This window comes from Chionomys nivalis, chromosome 26 (assembly GCF_950005125.1).
Source record: "Chionomys nivalis chromosome 26, mChiNiv1.1, whole genome shotgun sequence".
Taxonomy (NCBI): Eukaryota; Metazoa; Chordata; class Mammalia; order Rodentia; family Cricetidae; genus Chionomys; species Chionomys nivalis.
The window spans coordinates 20,572,239-20,592,547 of record NC_080111.1 but is presented as its reverse complement, the minus strand read 5'-3'; the positions used below and the strand labels follow the sequence as shown (position 1 = coordinate 20,592,547).

The 20,309-nt window shown below is 35.8% G+C and overlaps 1 long non-coding RNA gene across 1 annotated transcript in view; it reads left to right on the top strand.

Moving 5' to 3' along the window:
• The window catches only part of LOC130867032 (uncharacterized), a 41,838-nt gene extending 23,930 nt beyond the window's left edge, over nt 1–17,908 (top strand). Inside the window, exons 4-5 of the long non-coding RNA XR_009056401.1 lie at nt 16,841–16,974; nt 17,549–17,908. This is a non-coding gene — a long non-coding RNA (uncharacterized LOC130867032). The remainder of the gene's footprint in view (nt 1–16,840; nt 16,975–17,548) is intronic.
• Nucleotides 17,909–20,309: the final 2,401 nt, after the last annotated feature.

The window sequence follows — 20,309 nt, the reverse complement described above, 5'->3', positions numbered from 1 at the left end:
GTGTGCCTATAGATCTAAAAATGGTGTTTTAGTAATGCGTAGATTGTTAGCTGTACTTTGAACTTCTGAACTTTTATATGTTACACATGACACTGAAAGTATATTTGTAAGTCAAGAATAAACTGTATTTTTTTATTTATTCTACAATGATTTTAAATCATTTAAATAGTTTCTATTGATTAAATATAGATTAAATTCAGGTAGCAAGCCTTTCATTCCATGATTTCTATATATATTTCAGAGGAGAATTTTCTTCCTTTCCAGTTCATATTCCCTTAACACCTCAAGTCTTACTGCCTTCCAGAAATATGACAGAATATGCTGTATGCTAAGGGGTCTCCTCCCATTCAGTTAAATTTATGGTTTTTGTATTTATTATATTTTGTTGTTATTTTACTTAGGTTTAAAGGCAAGGAAGTAAATAATATGTCTGTTGTATCAAAAAATTAGGCTCTCCATGAAGATGGAAAGTAGTTATTTAGGGGAGGATCACCATGAGGAGGAATGGGCAGAAGGGGAGTTGGAAAAAAGCTCATTGATAGCAACATATATAAAATATGTATAAAAATCATTATTTTGTGTACTAGTTTTTAAAACTAATAAAAAGAAAATATATTAACATATTGACTTTTAAAGCCACAGTTATTTTTTTCAGAAGTCAAAAATAAGAAAGGTAAGCCGGGCGGTGGTGGCGCACGCCTTTAATCCCAGCACTCGGGAGGCAGAAGCAGGCGGATCTCTGTGAGTTCGAGGCCAGCCTGGTCTACAAGAGCTAGTTCCAGGACAGGCACCAAAAAGCTACGGAGAAACCCTGTCTCAATAATAATAATAATAATAATAATAATAATAATAATAAGAAGAAGAAGAAGAAGAAGAAGAAGAAAGGTAAGTTGTAATTATTTTAGTGAAAAGAGAAAATACAAAAACATAAATTTACTTAAAGGCTAACTAACTATTTTATACTTGACTTTGCATCTGTAAAGTAAAGTGGAATATAATAGCAATTAATGAAAAGAGAGTTCAGGAATTTGAAAGAGAACAAGGAAGGATAATGGGAGGATCTTGAGGTAAGAAAAGGAAGGTGAAAATGGTGAGATTTTATTATAGTCTAAAAAATAATAGAAATAAAAAGAATGCTATTAAACTAAAAACTAATTAAGAACAATGAAATCTTAGAAATAAAATTAAAAAGAAAATAGTTTGACAAGAGCTCCTTCCGTTGCATTGGTTTATTTCCCTGGGAAATGTTTCCTTTTGTTCTGTTGAACTATGGCATCTTTTGCCCATTCTATAGCTACTCCCTTGTCCTTTGTGCATCCACTGTGGTCATGTCTGTTTAGTAAATTTGAAAATAACATAGATTCTTCCTGAACAGGTCTCTTGGCTTCCCTGCCTTCACCTACACAGCCTTACTCTATAATTGCTTCCCAAAATACACTGCATGAAATCAAAACCAGTACCGTTGCCCGTAAGTCTTTTGAAATCTGACTTCCCCCTCCTACTTCATGACCTGAAACTATAGTTCCTACTGACCAGGTTTCTCTTGCTCCCAGGAATGCTGGATGTTGCTACTGCTTCTTCTTCTTCTTCCTCCACCTCTTCCTCCTCTTCCTCCTTTCTCCTCCTCTTCTTCTTCTTCCTCCTCCTCCTCTTCTCCCTCCTCCTGTTCCTGCTCCCCCCTCCTCCTCACCCTCCCCTTCTTCTTCTTCTTCTTCTTCTTCTTCTTCTTCTTCTTCTTCTTCTTCTTCTTCTTCTTCTTCTTCTTCTTCTTCTTCTTCTTCTTCTTCTTCTCCTTCTCCTTCTCCTTCTCCTTCTCCTTCTCCTTCTCCTTCTCCTTCTTCTTCTTCTTCTTCGTCTTCACAATGTTTCTCTGTGTAGTCCTAATCCTGCCTGGCTTCTTAAAAGTCTATAGCACAGTGTTTACAGAAGTTTAAGTTTCTACCACGAGGAAGATCCAAATGGGAACATCTAGACAGGTTATGTAATACTATTCCTCTTTACCAACACTCATGTGTCCCTTCTCTCGGCTTATGTACCTCACCTTTGTCCTTTATGGTAACCACCAAAGGACATTCAGAATCCAAACTCTGTCACATATTCCTCTAAGTAATAATGGATTTGGGAGTCTCTCTCAAAAAAAAAAAAAAACTGTATGGAACAATCAAGAGCTCTCTGGTAAAAATCAATTTCTACCTGGCTCCTCCTACATAAATGTAACACTGTCCCGTGACAACAACTGTCAGGAGAAACACTTGTGAGGAAGAATAGCATTCATTTTATTCAATTACATATTATAAAGGAGCAATCCATGTAATCACTGTCATGTTTTGCACAAACATTCCTCCCTGTATCAGATTTGTAAATGTGCACAGGAGTGTGCACACCTGTCATTCAGGACCGAGGTAGGATGAAATAAGCTCAAGTATTTTACTTTATTTCAATTGCATATTTTTGTTCTGATAAAGGAGTTAATCCTTTCAAGGGCTTGTGACACAATTATTGATATAATTACTTAAATACCTGGTACCAAGGTAAGAACATTATAAAGCAGATGAACAAAGGCAGAGCTACCTTGATGATTGCTACTTGATCAGAAAGCCCAGGCTTTCCCAGACCTAGATTACAAGCTGGGCCCAGTCAGTCTCAAGCAAGTGATGTAACATCTAATGAGTTAAGAGGTCCCGTAAAAATATTTCCCAATCGTAGTGTCTGAGAACCCAGGAAACAACCTAGTCATGGGTGTGTAGTTATTTAATAGTGATTGGAGAAAATCACTTTTGAAGCTAAAAGTGTTGATTGTTGAATTAAAAGATAGGTTTATCTCATAAGAGAAAGTATCTGGATTTCAGGAAAGTGATTTTTTTTCATCGAATCAGAAACATATGACAGCAAAGGGAAGCACATGTGTGTATAGTGGCAACAGCACTTCTGATAATAAAATCAGGAAATGTTTTCTGTACCGACCAAGATAGGCAGCTGAACACCTGTCTCTTGGAAAATAAGTCAGTTACTCAACAAGAGCATTCAAAGGAAAGCTTTTGAGTTTTCTTTCATAAAAAGATTAGGTTTGAGTACTTTGAAATAACTCTATCCCCATGGATGGCCTTGATTCATGCCACTACATTCAAGTCATCTCTTCGATAAAAATTTTCATTGTTTAAAAACATATGGCATTTGCGAAATTATTTTAGCATATACTTTTTGTGGAGGCTCAAAATGTCCTTTCTTATGTGAATGGTAGTAGAGAGGAGTGTTTGACATTTGAATTAGCTTATTATAAAACATGGACTAGGTATGAATTTTGAATAGTGAAAGTTTGGGTTGATAAAGTAGAGAGTATAAACACTCTAGAACAGCCAAATACCACTATTCTTGAAGCCAGAAAGGAGTTCATATGGTGACATACAGTACATTTTTAAAAAATGGAGGTATACAGGAAGAACACCTGAGATGGAACTGATTGTCCCACAATTCTATTATTTGTGGGAACAAACCAATCAGACTTTTTAGTTTAAGCTGCTTTGAAATTACACAATTTCCCGTGACTTTTCTGATATGCTCCTTTCATATATTATGATATTTTAAGATGTGTGTTTTTCATGGGCTATTTGATATTTGATTAAGTTTTCATCTTTCCAAAAAGTAATTTATATTTTAGCAGTTTTAATTTAGGATGCTAAGTATATCCTTTAAAATGGTTAATTTCACATAGTAAGTACCAATGAGTATTTCCTGAATAATTAAATCTGAGGTTAACAGCATTAATGCAGCAACTCAGAATGGAAACATGTGTGCTACTTTTTCCAAGTAACAATACTTCAATGTGTATAGGAGTATTTAGTTCCTCAGCTTTGTGCTCAGTATGGTTTGAAGCACAGCTCCCGTGTTACTTCCTAAAATCTGACCTCCTGCATTCTCCAAAACTATAACATCACATCCCCGGTCCTCCAAAAATTTATTTCTGTCCCTTACTCTTACTTATGCACTATTTTAGATTAATATCTTTCTATTTATTTCATATTTCTATCTTCAGACTGTGAAATTCTTAAGAACCATTAATACATTATTCTTTTATAGCCCATGACACATGGAAAATAAGTGATATTTCTATAATAAATTATGGTATTGATCACTTTGCCTGATGGTTATGTGCGGTTCTTGACCTGGACGAAAGCTTTGACTTTCCGTAGTTGCCAACAACTTTAAGATTCTTTAGAGCCTCATATGGCTGTTTCCTAATTTTAAGGCAGTAACTCAAATAGATTCCCATAGATACATGTGGAAGATATTTCGTAGCTCTTGACAGATAGTGTAAGTTGTTTAAGTACTTAGAACTGTTTTATAATTAACCGGGTTCACATCTCTCACTTAATCACCTTTAAAATTCCAGTTTAAATACTACTAATTGATGAGCTATTTATAATATTTTGAGAACTGGCAGAGTCTCACCCATTAATTTCAGTTAAAGAAATTTTTATCACTTAGCCAAACAAATCTATATCTAAAAGAATAGCTGTCAAGTTCTTTCACATAAGTGGAAGAATTTTCCAATAGTCCATGAAGAGCACCTGACATCTTAATACAACCAACACTCATTATAACACAAAACATCCTCAAATTTGTGGGTCTTGGGGGAGCATGGGTTTTACTCTGTAACTCCTAAATGATGACCAAATCTCATGATTGATAGAAAATAAATGGAGTCAAAATTTAAGCAGGTAGAGAGATATTTTATACCCTTCAAACAGCACGTTTTTATTTGTTCATGGAAAATGAGCAAGCAAACACATAATTTTAAGCGCTCTTTTGGCTTTCGCTTTCGTTTTTCTAATATATAACTTTATAAAACTAGTGTGCTGCGTTTATCACTGGACAGCGTCAGGCTCTCCACATTAGGGAACCCAAGAAGACAGCTGCAGAATCTGGATGGCATTGCATCCTCTGCACAGCCACCTCTCCTACCTGTACATACAGCTCTTCCTGAATAGTTCACCTTCCCCTCCCGCTCCACAGGGCCTTCTTAGTCCTTGCTTTGCTTTGATTGACAACTCAGTACTCATTTTAAACAGAGTTTTATTAATAAAAAAGTAAGTTTTTCTCAAATTTAATTAAGCCTTAAGATAATCTTAGGAATTCTGTTTTTTTTTTAATTTTCCTATGATAATTATTAGGTGGACAGCAAAATTACACTTTGTTAAGAACAAGGTAAAGTAAAAATGGCCCAAGATCTCTTGACAATGAGAACAATTTTAAGAAAGAGGAATGAAATGAGAATGGATTACTGGCTGAAGTAATCCAGACCTTAAAAACAGTGGGCAGACCTAAAAACACTTAAAAACAGAATGTCTCTTCCACTTTGATTATTATTGTTACATACACATAACTTGAGGCAGGGAGCATAAGAGAAATTCAAAGAGTATCTGAGAGGGGTTCGAGGGGGTAAAGGGAGAAAAAATTTGATACAATTCTTTTTAAACCAAAAACATTAACATTAAAAAAATAAAAGGAAGGACGCCTAAGGATCAGAAAGCTTGGCAATGGGACTTTCCAGCAGTTCCTGGCAACTGAATTGCAAGAAAATATTTTCATTTGTAACTCCATGAATGAGGTTGGAAAATATTACTCTAAGCAAAATCATTCAAGCAAAGACAGACAAATTTTGCATGATTTCTTGTATTGTGACTGCTACCAGGACTTCAGTGTAGATGGTGGGATGATGGTCATAGTGGGAAATTTCAGTCAATGGGAAGAATCATCCTCGGAGATCTGTTTTTCAGTCAGAAATAAGAGGAATGTTGTGCATTAAGCATTTGCACACATTTGACTAAGTGATTCTTTTTGACTTTTAATTTTTGTGTGTTTGTTAAAAGAGAGAGAGCATTAAGTTTGGTAGGTAGGGAGGTGGCGAAAACTAGTAAGAACTTGGGGGACATGAAAATCATGACCAAAATATATGAAAAAATCAGGACAAAAAAAAACAGATCGAGAGATTCTTGAAAAATTCATACATAAAATAATAAACATGTCAGATGGTTTTATTTAACTGTTCAACAATATATGCTGATGAGGAAACATAACATTGTAACTCATAGATTTTTTTTTTTTTACAACAAAACTTGCATCTGCCCCTCCTCTGCTCTCTCTATCTGTTGGGAAGAGAACAAAATAGACTGGTATTGTTTCTCAAGAGGAAAACAAAGATCCAAATTCCCTTATTGTGCCTTTTGACTATAGATACAATGTAAACATCAGAAACACAGTATTAATACAACTCTATCACGTGTCCCCTGTAAACACATTTCTTCTTCACTGTAGTTACCACTGTATTGTTTTCCATTTTTCTGCTCTTTCCCTTAGTTCTTAAGCACCTTTTGTAGCTTGCCCTCGTCATTGTATAAATTGCTCCATTGTTTCAAATGAACCCAGTGAGAGTCCTATAACAATTTCTGCCTTAAACTGGTTGCCCAAGATGCTATGGAGGTGGGAGGTATGCCAGAATATCTTTTAGGTGTCTTCATCGTGTTAGCAGTTACTTTGGCAAGGAACAAAGTAAGCAGAGGAATCCAAAGGAACGGGGCTGATTGGAGGGGAAAAGGAGAAAGCTTCATTACAGCAGAGGCAAAGGGTTGGCTAGCCATTGAGGAACTAGAGTGTTGTCTTGGAAGAATACTCATGGAGACCGTGTGATATGTTACTAGATCACTGGCTTAACATTGCAAGGACAGAAAGTGTGCCAGTCATAGCACAGAGCAAGCACTATGAGTTGAGGATATTCTATCAGACCTGGGATACATAGAATTGCACTGGGGACTCCAGGTGAGGCCCTGTTATTGTGGGTGTTGTGTGTTCTTTTATATTTATTCCAGGTTTTGTTCAGAATAATTGCAGAGAATTGATAACAGTCTTAAAACTGTCTTTCATGAAACATGAGATATCACTTATTTTAAAGTGTTTAAAAGAGATGATTTACCTGTTGTTATTGATATATTGAATTCATATTTTATGGTCTTAATTATCTTCAAGACTAACATCAAGTTTCTTTGCACATTTTTGAGAAAGCATGGGTGATCAATATACTCTAGTTTTATATACAGTCATAGTTAGAAAATGCTCTTAGGAAGGGAAACTTAGATACCAGTAGCTTCTATCTGTTCTTGATAAAAGAGCCACAAGATTAACAATATTTTTAATAAATCATCTTGTTTGAACTCCGTTTTCTTAAACTTCAGTATTATCAGCATTGCACACAGTATCAGTAATAAAAATGAAACACCAGGAGTGGCAGGTATTATAAAACATCTGGATGATGAAGAATGCGGGATATGAGCTCATTCTGCTTCTTATTCTTTTCTAACTCACCTGCAAGTTCTCCCGGGTGGGGGACAATTGTTCCTCTGTCATTTTGCTTGCTCTCCCAATCATGCTCTCAGACTTTAAGTCTTTGAAGAAAGAAATTGAAGAGGATGCCAGAAAATGGAAGGATCTCCCTTGCTCTTGGATTGGGAGGATCAACATAGTAAAAATGGCAATTCTACCAAAGGCAATCTATAGATTCAATGCAATCCCCATCAAGGTCCCATCAAAATTCTTCACAGATCTTGAGAGGACAATAATCAACTTAGTTATTTAAAAAATAATCTCCTGGCTACCTTCACACTACAGCTCGGGGGCTTCTGGGTGGTGACTTGGGATGCCTACAAGAAATACATTCAATACAAGAAATTTTATTCTCAATATCTCTTAACCTCATTCATTGCTATTGTAATATAAGTGCAGTCAGTGCCCAACTTCTATTTTTACATACCTGCTCATTCTTTTCTGGGGACCTCATGACTGTTTTTTTTTTTTTTTTTTTTTTTTTTTTTTTTTTTTTTTACAAGATAAAAGCCAAAGACCTTTTGCTGTTTTTCTGGGGAAAAAAAACCTACAAATGACATTGACTTTAACCTTACAGGAAGGAAAAGATGTTTTCTGGAAGACTGAAAGCTAACTGCTTCCTCTATTCCTTTAAACAAACACACACTTTAACTTGTGAATTCTGAATGCATTTCAGTGTTTGTATGAAAGATAAAATTCTGTGAGTTTGAAGTTTCCTCAAAGGAGCAGCATCAGATAAACCTTGATTAATAGAGAGACCTTGCAATCTAAATGGTGGATTTACGCATTTGTATATTGTGGGCATTGTTAGCATAAATGTCATATCACTTACGTGAGAGACCAGATGCTTCCTTAGAATAAGTTGCAGATTCTTACGCGCTTCCTTTCTTCCTCTCCTGGTTCATATCAACCAATGTCTTCTCCGAGGAACATTATAGCATTGAAATCCTGAGCTGGAGTTTTGAGACTTCCTTGTCTCAGGGTAAGGAAGGAAACTCTAAGTGTGGAAAAGGGAAAAAAAATCAAGGACAGTGTATGGCTATACCAGATGAGGCTAAGAAAAAAACAGAAAAAACTCTTCAACGTAGGCACAGTCTAAGAACATGGGGAAATGTTCCAGTTTCAATTGAAAGTATTAATACAATTTATTTTAATATTCAAATGAAAACTAACAGTTATATTTAAACTACTACTAATTATATCTAAGTCTTAATATCATTGTATAGTTAATATTTTCATCATATACCATTGAAGGGAAAAACAAAATCACTAAAAATGTTATTAGCCAAGTTATTTTTGTTTATTTCTTTTATTTTGAGACTATAATATAAAGATAGCTTTTTTTCTCTTCTCTTTCCTCACTCCAAACCCTCCCATATACTACTCCTTGCTGCCTTTCAAACTCATGGCCTCTTTTTAAAAATTGTTGCCACATGCAAGTGCATATGTATATATGTCTATGAACACAATTTGCTCTGCCAGTATAATGTTGCATGCATGTATGTTTCCAGGGCTGTCCATTTGTTAATAGATAACCAATTGGTGTGTTCCTCAATCAAGAAGACTCAGCACTCTTTAGTTGCCTAGTATTCTTTTTTGTTGTTGTTGTTCATTGTTTGTTTTTTTTCTCTTTTAGATGTAAGCTTAATCTGTGCACTTAAATAGAACCTAGTGTCAAGACAAGATTTAATGTCATGCTAAAAACTCAGGTATTTTTAATTGATCATTTTCTTGATACATTTTCCAAATGCCAACCCTATAGTTTAAAGGAAGTGGCATGACTATCCTTACAAATCTCGTAAGGGGACTAACACTTAGCACAGAAGTCTTGCCCTCTTGAGAAGCTTTGTTCCAGGCAAAAATTTTTGTTTAAAAAGCTGTTTCTGTTTTTCAAATCTTCTACATGTTTAATTGAATCTCAGCTACAGCACTATTTAATTTCCTAATATATACTGTTGATCCTGAGATTTATTTTATATTTCACTTAAAACTCTTCATAAGCTATCCATACATTTTGTTTATAAAAATGAAATGACATCAATGTTAGTTTTGTAAGTACCATATTTCCAAAGGAGAAAATAATTGCATAGCAGTGCTTTAAAAAGTAAATGAAACAGTTTAGGGATTTTTTTTATAAAAATATCTGGAAAATTATGATCTTTTCCAAGTATATGGAACGCAAGTAAATTCTTCACATACCTTCATAACTCAATCATCTCATTGGAAACAGTTTTAGTAAGTGATGAGTTGATTGAAGAAGACTATATGACTCATTTTAATCTCCAAATTGTAAACATGGGCTCAAAATTTTGGGTATAATTTACTGACCAATATGATTTACTTTTCCAAATTCTGCAACTTGATTGAATATTATCTACTCAGTAAATTCTGCTGGCTGATGTCCAGAGACTAAAAAGCTATTATGGACTGAAGCTGAAATCTCTAGTCTAGGTAAACGACTATGGTAGAGCTAAAAGATACTATGTGAGAACTATTTAGAGCCAGAAGGGGACTCAAAGATGGGAGGGGCACAGATTAGAAGTGAGCGAACATTTTAATTTCTTACTGTTTTATACAAAAGAGAGAGTTCAGAGACCAATGGATAGAGACTGATTCTAATCATATATATTTTTTTAAAATTTATCAATTTATTTTTCATTTTAAATACCAACCCCAGCTTCCCCCTCCTCTTCTCCCGCCCCTCTCCCATCCCACTCTCCATTGACTCCTAAGAGGAGGTAAAGCCTCCCTTGAGGACTCAACAAAGTCTGGTATACCAAGTAGAGGCTGGACCAAGACCCTCCACTCCCCTCCCCCCCCCGTATCAAGGCTGAGCAAGGTATCCCACCATAGGGAATACGTTTCCAAAAGCCAGTATGTGCACCCAGAATAAGTCCTGGTCCCATTTCTAGGGGTTCCGCCAATAGATCAAGTCGATGTCACACACATTCAGAGGACCTAGCTCAACCCCATGCAGAATCCCCAGCTGGCAGTCCAGAGTCCCTGAGCTCCAACTAGCTCCGATCAGCTGTTTCTGTGGTTTTCCCAAACAAGATCCTGACACCCCCTACAACTTATTCATATGATCCGTCCTCTCTCTCTTTAGTTGAACTCTAGGAGTTCAGCCCAGTGCTTGGCTGTGGATCACTGCATCTGCTTCTATCAGTTACTGGATGTAGGTTCTATAATGACAATTAGGGTAGTCACTAATGAGTTTACAGTCAAAGGTCAGTTCAGGCACCCTATCAACTACTGCTAGGAGTCTTATCAGTGGTCATCCTTGTGGATTCCTGGGAATTCCCCAGCACCAGGCTTCTCCCTAACATCATAGTGCTCCCTCTAAGATAGTTCTTTTATTGCTCTCCCTCTCTGTCCCTCCCCCAACTTGGCCATCTTGATGTCTCATGTTCCCATACACAATCTCCTCCATTATAACTCCCCCTTCCAGTTTACCTAGGAGATCTTAACTATTTCTCCTTCTTTGGACCCTCCATTTGTATCTCTCTAGGGGTCCTTCTTTTTAACCTAGCTTCTCTGGCATTGTGTACTATAGTCTGGTTATCCTTTGCTTTACATCTAATATCCAATTATGAGTATGTCTATACCATGTTTTTATTTCTGGGTCTGGAAACATCACTCGGGATGTTTTTTTCTAGTTCCATCCATTTGCCTGCACATTGCAAGATGTCATTGCTTTTTACCGCTGAGTAATACTCCATTGTGTGTTTAATTATTATAGATGACTTTCTATTAATCTGTAATTTTTAATTATACATTACATTTTTAAATATTCACATCTGTAGAACATTTCTAAAATTTTTAGAATTTTCTTTTTATTTGTTTTAGTTTTGAAAATAGAGTTTCTCATACAATATTAAACAACAACAACAACAACAACAACAACAACAAACTGCCATCCCAACAGAGTTTCCCTCATCCTTTACTCCCAGCTCCAACCCCATCCATTCCTCATCCTCCATTTTCCTTCAGGAAAGGGCAAGCGTCCTAGGGATATGAAGCAAACACAGCGTGTCAAGTTGCATAAATAATAGGTACCTGTGATCATATTAAGGCAGGACAAGGCATAACAGTAAGAGGAAATGGGTTCCAAAAGCCAGAAAAAAGAGTCAGAGACAGCCCATGCCTTTAGAAGTCCCTCAGGAAGACCAAGCTACATAACCATAACACATGCAGAGGGTTATGTTGGTTCCATCTCTGTGAGCCTCTATGCATCCTGGTTAGTTAAGTCAGTAGGTTTTCTTGTGGTGTCCTTGACACCTCTGCCTTCGACAATCCTTCCTGCGCCTCTTCCACAGGATTCACATTTTCATGTATTTATACATAGACATATTTATGTTGATATATGTATATACATATACACATCATATACATGGCAAACAATTTTAATCCTAAATGTAGAACTGAAAGAGAGATGTTCTTTTAATATTAAATGGGGGTGATAATTTAAATTTACATTTGCACTTTCATTCATTTAAAAAAAATCAGTGAGGAGTTTATTTTCCATACGAACTTCTGAACTAAAGGCAGGGGAAGAAGTCTGCATTTTGTGCCACAGGCATGGAGGAGGACCTACACCTATCGAAACCCTCAAACACTCTTATTTTATATATATTTTAATGTTTTACATCATAGAGGGTGCTACAAATTTATATAACACAGACAGGTTGAGGCTAGTTTCTTAGCAGCCATATTGGTCTTTGCAGCTTAGTACTTGTATGGAACACACCAACAACTTTCATAGCTTCCTTTACAGGCAAAGACTGAAGGACAAACTGGTCTTGACAATTCCATCACTTTACAAATAGTTTGAATCTACTTTCTGTCATACATAAATTAAATCATTTTCTGTATTAAAATAACCATACTACCTATAAAAGATATCAAATATTAAATAGTCTACCTAGCTATTTCATACCAGGTTCAAGAAACCCACACTAGTAATCTAAGTAATTAAAATAAATTCATATCTCTAACCAAATTCCCCTAATACATCTTAAATAGACTCAGTCTACTATTCTAGATGTTGGGGCTATGATTTCTTTTGCATTCTCCCTTCTAATATCAGCTTTACATAAACTGTTACTTATTTACTACACAATTGATATTTATTAGTTATTTAGGAAAGTATGTTGGAAAAGGTTAAAGTTGTGTAAAGATAAGTGATATTCTTAACAGCTTATTCACAAAAGAGGCACTGGAACCAAGGACGAGAATCCTCATAAAACTCAACACTAATTCCAACGTGTTTCTTTCTCATGAAGGGTTTCCCAAGTAGTATGCCATTCCATTACTAACATCACTTATATGATGACACCATTCTAACAAATAAAATTATCTTTAAACTTTTTAAATTAAAATGTTGACCCACTCTTTTTAGTGTTAAATCTGGAAGCTAAGGCTCCTTTTGTGATGAGAAACAAACCCTCTCCAAATGGGCTGCAACTCTGTGGCTCTTAATGCTGTGCCCCACAATAAGTCTTAAAGGCCACCCACTGGAGCTCAATAAGAATCAGAATTAAATGGTGTTACATTCTATCAAAATCAAATGACAGATGTTTATGTCACTTTTTATTTATGTTATTGTATAATAACTAGATTTTGAGGAATTTATATGCAGTCTTTTTATATAGGCATTAATTTCTCTGTGGAAACATTTAAATGAACAATCAAATCAGTCTGTCCCTCATCAAACTGAGGCCAGGGCTTAGTGTATGTGTACAATATTGTCTTTATTCCACAGTTAATCTGCATTAATTCTAGGATTTCATCTGTAACTCTGGAATTTTGTCAGTACCATCTTTGATAGGTCGAATTCTATTTACAACTTAGTGGGAAACTGAGATTTACTTAGGAATTTTAAAAATTACTAATTAATATGTTTGCTTTTCATACAAAATTTTAGATATATATTTTTTATTTTTCAGTTAAAAATATTTACAATCTGATAAACTGAAGATCATTTGACTATGTATCTAGTTCTAGCATACATTTAGTGTGCAAGCTCTTCCCAGCTGTGCGAAATGTTTACCAAGGAAAACAATCATCAATAACAATCTATTTATAAAGAATAAGTATCTGAGATGGTAAAAAATTAAAGCTGTAAAAAGGGGGATTTCCAAATTTTAGGAGTGAAATTTTACAAAATTGAATAATGTCATCAAATATTTTAAAACTTTAAATGTATCAAAGTCAGCATATTGTGTCTAGTAGGATCCAACAGTGCTTCACAGGGCATGAGCGTCAACATAATCATGCTGTAAACAGGTATTCAGTTTCTCACCCACATGGAAAGGATCCAGGACCCTCCAGTGTTACTGACCATGGGTGTGCCTCTCTTACTAAGGTCGAGGCTTCCTGTTGTACAGACAGTGGTGACAAAGACCATCTGTCAGGTAGGAAGTAGAAATTGTTCCTCAGGGACATTCCTTGGATGCTATGCTTTACACTTCACCTACTTCCCACTGGCTGTAATTTGCACAGCTTCCTCTGTATGCAGAAGAAACTACTAGATACATTCTTTTTTCCCCTTTAACACTGAAAGATAATTTACTATGGTAAACTCTGGGTTGAAGGCCAGTCAGAATTTCTTTGACAGTATCAAGCCAAGTTCATTATCATTCTTATCATTCTTCACGAACAGTTTCAGTTCTTGCCACCACTACTTACTTCTTGCTATTTTTTATTCACTAGTAGTAAAATCACTCTACTTTCTAGAAAACAGAGGCAGGGATATGTGAAACTCAGGGATCATACAATCAAACAGGACTGGACAGAGAATGCTGGTTTCTACTTGCAAGGTTTTCTAGCAGACAAATATTTCCTAATGCCTTCATTATATACAATTTCTCTCTCTTTGAGTAATAGCACAAATAATGTTATTTGACTTGGGTTTATAAGCATTACATGAATGAACACAGTTCTCAGTAGTTTGGCACCTTAACTATTGGCTTTATCTACATGATTCATAACAAGTCTGTTGTCATATCTTGATATGTGTTCTTTTCCATGTCCTACGCACAGGATTTACATTGTTAACACTGTTGGGGCCATTCTTCCAGCCTTCACAACAGACTTTAACACTTCCACTTTTCTATTCCTGAAGAAAAGTCACCCTAATATGCAACAGTTTCCTTCCAAATAGACATTTGGTTATCATAGATATGTCACATATAGAATAAGTCAGAGATATCTCACATGAAATAAGATAGAGAATGTGCCATTTGACACAAGGAAAGATCTTTCTGGCCCCTTCAGCCATCCTTATATTTTAACTCATGTTCAAATGATCTGGATGCCAGGATCACCAGCTCATCTTGATATCTCAGTTCTACTAAATGCTTTCATTCTTATAAATGCCCTCTTCCTGGGATAAAATAAATTTAACTGTATAACCCACATTTTCTGCCACCCAAGTTCAAATTTTGACAAATATGTCAAAATGTTAAAAATAATTCAACATAAGGAGTTGAAAATATGTTCACTGTAACTATTGATTTGTTATTGCTGAAATATAGTTTGTTCCTCAAGTTTTAATAACTCTTTACTCTAGAATGTTTTGCTGCTTTGCTCACATGATAAAAACTATATAGCATGCATGTTTTCTCCACATACATGTTTCTATAGTAACTAGTTCTTATATGCAAATATAATCATATATACACATATCTACACATAGCACATATACATTCATATGTAAATATAAATATATGCATGAATACAAATAGACATATAAATATATATGCAGATATAAATACATGTGTAAATATGTGTATGTATAAATATACATGCATATATATTTATATATAGTTAATTTCAACTTATGAGTTGGTAAGAACCATGTATGTGTAGTAAACACTCACTAATCTACAAACAATACCTAACAAAGGCCTTGCATCAGATGTACTAAGAACTTTCCTATTTAGTTGAGTTTCAAAGAGAGACTTACTTAGCACTTACCATCTACATGTGGACCTTATGCTATGAAAAACTAATAAAGGCCAAATGACTAACAAATGACAGTAAAATTCCGTAGGAAATATCTTCCAACTTCAGCAACTAATGAAATATTCAGAAGAGAAAAGGAGATATTTCAGTGATTTATTTCCTAGGGAATTGATGGCATTTACGCAGTTCATGTAATTTCTACCAGATTGAAAGCTGAATCTGTGGGAAACCAACAAGCCTTTATGTCTAAACTCCATAGACACGCAGAACATGTGTTTAATATATGCATCTAATGACAAGCTGAATCTTTAGGAAACTGGGGATTATAAAAATGGGTGAAATTAATACAATTAAAAGTCTTTATTGAATGCATAAAGAGTTATGAATAAAGAGAAGAGTTATAAATACATGTAGAAATTAACAATTAGATAAACCATGGTTCTTGTTTGTTTATTTTTTTATTCTTCTGCTAGTATTAAATATTGAACCCAGAGCCTCAGGCATGCCAAGCAAGTGCTCAACTGCTGAATTATATCTCCTTTGATAAATAATAAAGGGTATAAAATATGTTTGTTTCATAAATAAAAATTATTACTAAGTAATGAATAGCAGGAGGTTGAATTGTAGATTTTTTTAGAATTAACAAAGTTTCTAAACTAATTCTCTAAAATTTGAATTTAAAAATTATTGTAGTCATCTTGAACAAATAACTTTGACTACATCATTTGCTCTCAAGTTTGCCAGACTATGTCAGCTCCACATCAGTGTCTGCCAAAGAAAGGCAAACAGACATTTGCTCTAGGAGCTGTTTTCATTGGTGGTTCTCTTTTATATTATGGATAAAATATGTGTCCAGAAAGATGATTTAATACACGACTATGCTCGCAATGGTTATTTTATTATAGGAAATTGGCCCAATGGTGGTGGCACACGCCTTTAATCCCAGCACTTGGGAGGCAGAGTCAGGCGGATCTCTTTGAGTTCGAGGCCAGCCTGGTCTACAAGAGCTAGATCCAGGACAGTCTCAAAAGCTACAGAGAAACCCTGTCTAGAAAACAAAACAAAACAAAACAAAAACCAGAATAGGCAACTGAGGAAAATCAGTGTAACTAGCTCCTATTTTCTTAGAATTTGGGTCTCTGAAAAAGAAATCCCTATCGATTCATTATTCATGAAGAAATCGTATCAGGAAAAGTTGTCTCTGGGCCAGGAGGATGGGGATTTCTGATGAGGGAAGAGGAAGAGGCACTGAACGTCCATCTATGCACTTGATTGAAAGACAGGAAGTAGCAGAGTGACCTTTCCTCCTAATCTGGATCCCAGCAGTTCCTTGGTCCCTGGCAATTCATTAAAGAGGCACAAAAGCCTCTTGTCTTGGTCCATAAGAACATAGTAGCAAATACGACAATGGATACTCAAGTGAAGTTTTCACAAAAAATTTCTCATTACTTTTGGATTTTGTCCGCATATAACTGTTTGCCTGGTTTCACTTTTCTAGAGTTCATCTAGATGGAGAGATGGAATCAGTGCCTGGTTTTGAGGGGAAAAGTACTCCTGAAGCCCCAGCTGTGGTTCCTGACACCCATTTCAGACAGCTCGCCACTACCCGGATCTCCAAGGCCAAGAATACTGGTACCTTTGCAGACACCCACACTCATGCAGCATACTTGTAGACAGACAATGAAGCAAGATACAATATAATAAGTGAATGAGCTTCGTTTCTGGTTTCCGTGGAATGGCAGACCCGATTCCCCACAATAACTATCCATCATTGGGAATGAACGCTGAACCGAAACACACTGGTGTTTCATTTCTCTATGTAGGTTGCCATAGTGGATTTAAAAGCTTATCTAATTCTTCTAGGAAGATCGGATGTTTTCCGATTGTCCTTCATTGTTCTAACTGAAATTAAGAACTCAGGCTTCCTTACCTACTCTGAGGAGTTGATGTGGGGGTAGGGTGGGTGAAAAGGTGGGGTGAAAGGAAAGGAGGGAGGAGGAAATGTGAAAGCTATGTAAAATGAGAAAAGATTGTATTATAAAATTCTTAATAAAAAAAGAAAGGAAGCTTCATGCCACCTACTATGTAATTTCCTGAGGAACGATCGGAAGGCTTAACTGTGTGGATATATTTGTATGAATGCATGCTCATTTTGTTTTGTTTTGTCATTCTTTTTAAACTGCAACAACCTTTTCCTCTTATCTAGAGTTGTAAGGTGGGACTGAGTGAAGGTACAGAAGAGTAGCACAAAAGCAAGAAGCCTAAAATAGAAGCAGTACTGGAAAAGAGGAACAGGATCCAGTGAGCATGGAGCTGGCTGTGTACAGCATGATTCCAGCAAGCCTTTTTCCTGTAAGCAGTTCTGGCAGAGCCGAGCACATGTGTTGAGCTGCACACCTCCCTCATGTGTATACTGTGTGTACCAGAAGACAGTGAGAGAAGGAGAACACAAGATTGTTTTGGTTTCCAGCATGGAAACCATTAACTTGGCTTTACTTTGTAAGACTAAGCAAGTTATTTAAACTCATGGACTTTAATGGTCTCAGCACTTAAGAACTGGCCACCTTACAAGATAATTTTGTTAAGTGACATATTAACATAATGTAGTAATCTCATGTTAAATATATTTTTCTTATTATGTTAAATAATATTGTATCCATTTATAAATTAGTAAGTGGTCAGCACTTATATTTTCAAAATGCTTTTATTCACCAACTCTTTATTTCAAAAAACAACAACAAAAAAAAAAACCAAGGAGGTAAAACATGAGATATCTCTGTTGAAGTTTATGATGTGCAAAGACTTAATGTATTCCTGCCTGTATGAATAAAACCCATGAAAATTATATGTTTAAAAATTACCCAAATGTTGTACATATGAGTAAAATGTGTCTTAAATTTGTGTTCCATCTCTGTGAGTTTGAGACCAGCCTGGTCTACAAGAGCTAGTCCCAGGACAGGCTCCAAAACCACAGAGAAACCCTGTCTCCAAAAAAGAAAAGAAAAAAATTTGTGTTCCATTTGCAAAATTTCCTTTAAAATGAATTTAGTTGTTGATAAAAATGTTCGGATGAAAAAGAAACATCTCAACATATAATTAAAGAGTTATTATACCTGCCTTACATGAGACCCTTTTTTATCTAGGGGTTAATATGAATTTGAGGTGGTGAGGGGAAGGAGGAAGAGAGGAGAGAATTTATGAATATATGAGATTATTACTCACCTATGCAGAGAGTAGAGTCCTTGAAACAATGACTTTCTCCTGCTAATTTCCCCTCTACGTTTAATAAGGAAAACTTGTGATTTTAGTTTCATGACACCAAATGTAGATCCATAAAACGTGAGTGATATATGGACTAAATATCTGTCTGAACAATGATGTGTCATAAGCAATTTGAATAGAGATTGTCGTTTTTATTTAGTGATTTTAGGTTCTCTTAATGAGAAAAACAAGGCCTGAAATTCCTCAAAGCTGTTTCCAGTAGAGCTGCGTTGGGTTGCAGTTTGCACCTGAAACAGGGGAAAGCTTAGCAAGAGTAGTTGGTTATGTATGATTAGGTTCAGCACTCCTCTAGCTGCTTCGTCAAATATTGTTCAAAATTCCTTCTAAAATTCAAATTTTAGGTTTTAATAGTAGCCTTGTACTCCGTAAGTTCCATATCTCTTTCCCAGAAAAATCTTTTCCTTCCGAATTTGTTAAAATATCAACCACCAGTTCTTTGTCATCAGCTACTGCATCCCTAAATTGACTTGTGAGTCCTACAAATAGTCCGAAATAAAAGCTTGGCCTTTGGTTCAATCTCAGAAGCGGTTACCTTCTGCCTGGTAGAAATCACTGGCATGCTCCTTTTGGGAGTCAACCTGATTCTTTGCAGTAAAGGTGGCCATCTGGAACCTGGTTATCACTGGGGAAATGGAGGAGGATATCACTCCCAATGCACAATGGGAACAGAGTGTTTATTTCCTCTCATGCTGATTAAATTTTAAAGGGAAAGGTTAAACAGCAGACACTTACAAACAGAACATTCGGCCCATAAGCGACTACACGTTCTGCAGACTTGACAGCGCTATGCGAAACAGCAGGAACTGAAATGACCTAAAATTAGATGGCAATGGGGAAAGTCTCTGGGGGATGTTCAAAAATGCTCTTTTGTTTGTTTTCTTTTATGTCATTAAGAATATGTTGTAAATCATAGGTCAGAGGTTCTGGGATGCTTCCAGAAGTCAACTCCCTTCATTACAGAATAGGAATTTCGGGAGAATAATAGGGAGCGAAAAGGAATACACTGCAGAGAGGAGCACTAACAGTGGTAAACTAGTGTTAATTGATCAGGAAACACTCAGCTGATGGGAAATCAAGCTCTCTGGTAATGATAGGGTCGCAACAGTGACAAACATGACAGTGGAGAAGTCACTGGACACATTCATGGCAAACATTGATTTGAGGGTCAAAGCATTAAAATAGGAAGGAAAAGTAGAGAGAGGAAGGGGAGAGTTTCTCTCCATTTAGTTTGATGCTGACTGTCAGTTTGCCGTATATTGCTTTTATTAAGTTCCCTGTATCCCTGATCTCTCCAAGACCTTTATCGTGAAGGTGTGTTGGATTTTGTCGAAGGCTTTTTCAGCATCTACTGAGATGATCGTGTTGGTTTTTTCTTCTTTAAGTTTGCTCTTCTGGTGAATTACATTGACAGATTTTCATGTGTAGAAACATCCCTGTATGTCTGGGCTAAAGCCTACTTTATCATGGTGGATAATTTTTTGATGTGTTCTTGGACTTGGTTTGTTAGTATTTTATTGAATATTTTGCATCAATGCTCATGAGAGAGATTGGTCTGTAATTCTATTTCTTAGTTGAATCTTTGTGATTTAGATATTATGGTAACAATAGCTTCATAAAAAGGTTTGTCAAGGTTCCTTTTGTTTCTATTTTATAAAAACCATTTAAGGAGTATTGGCATCAGTTCT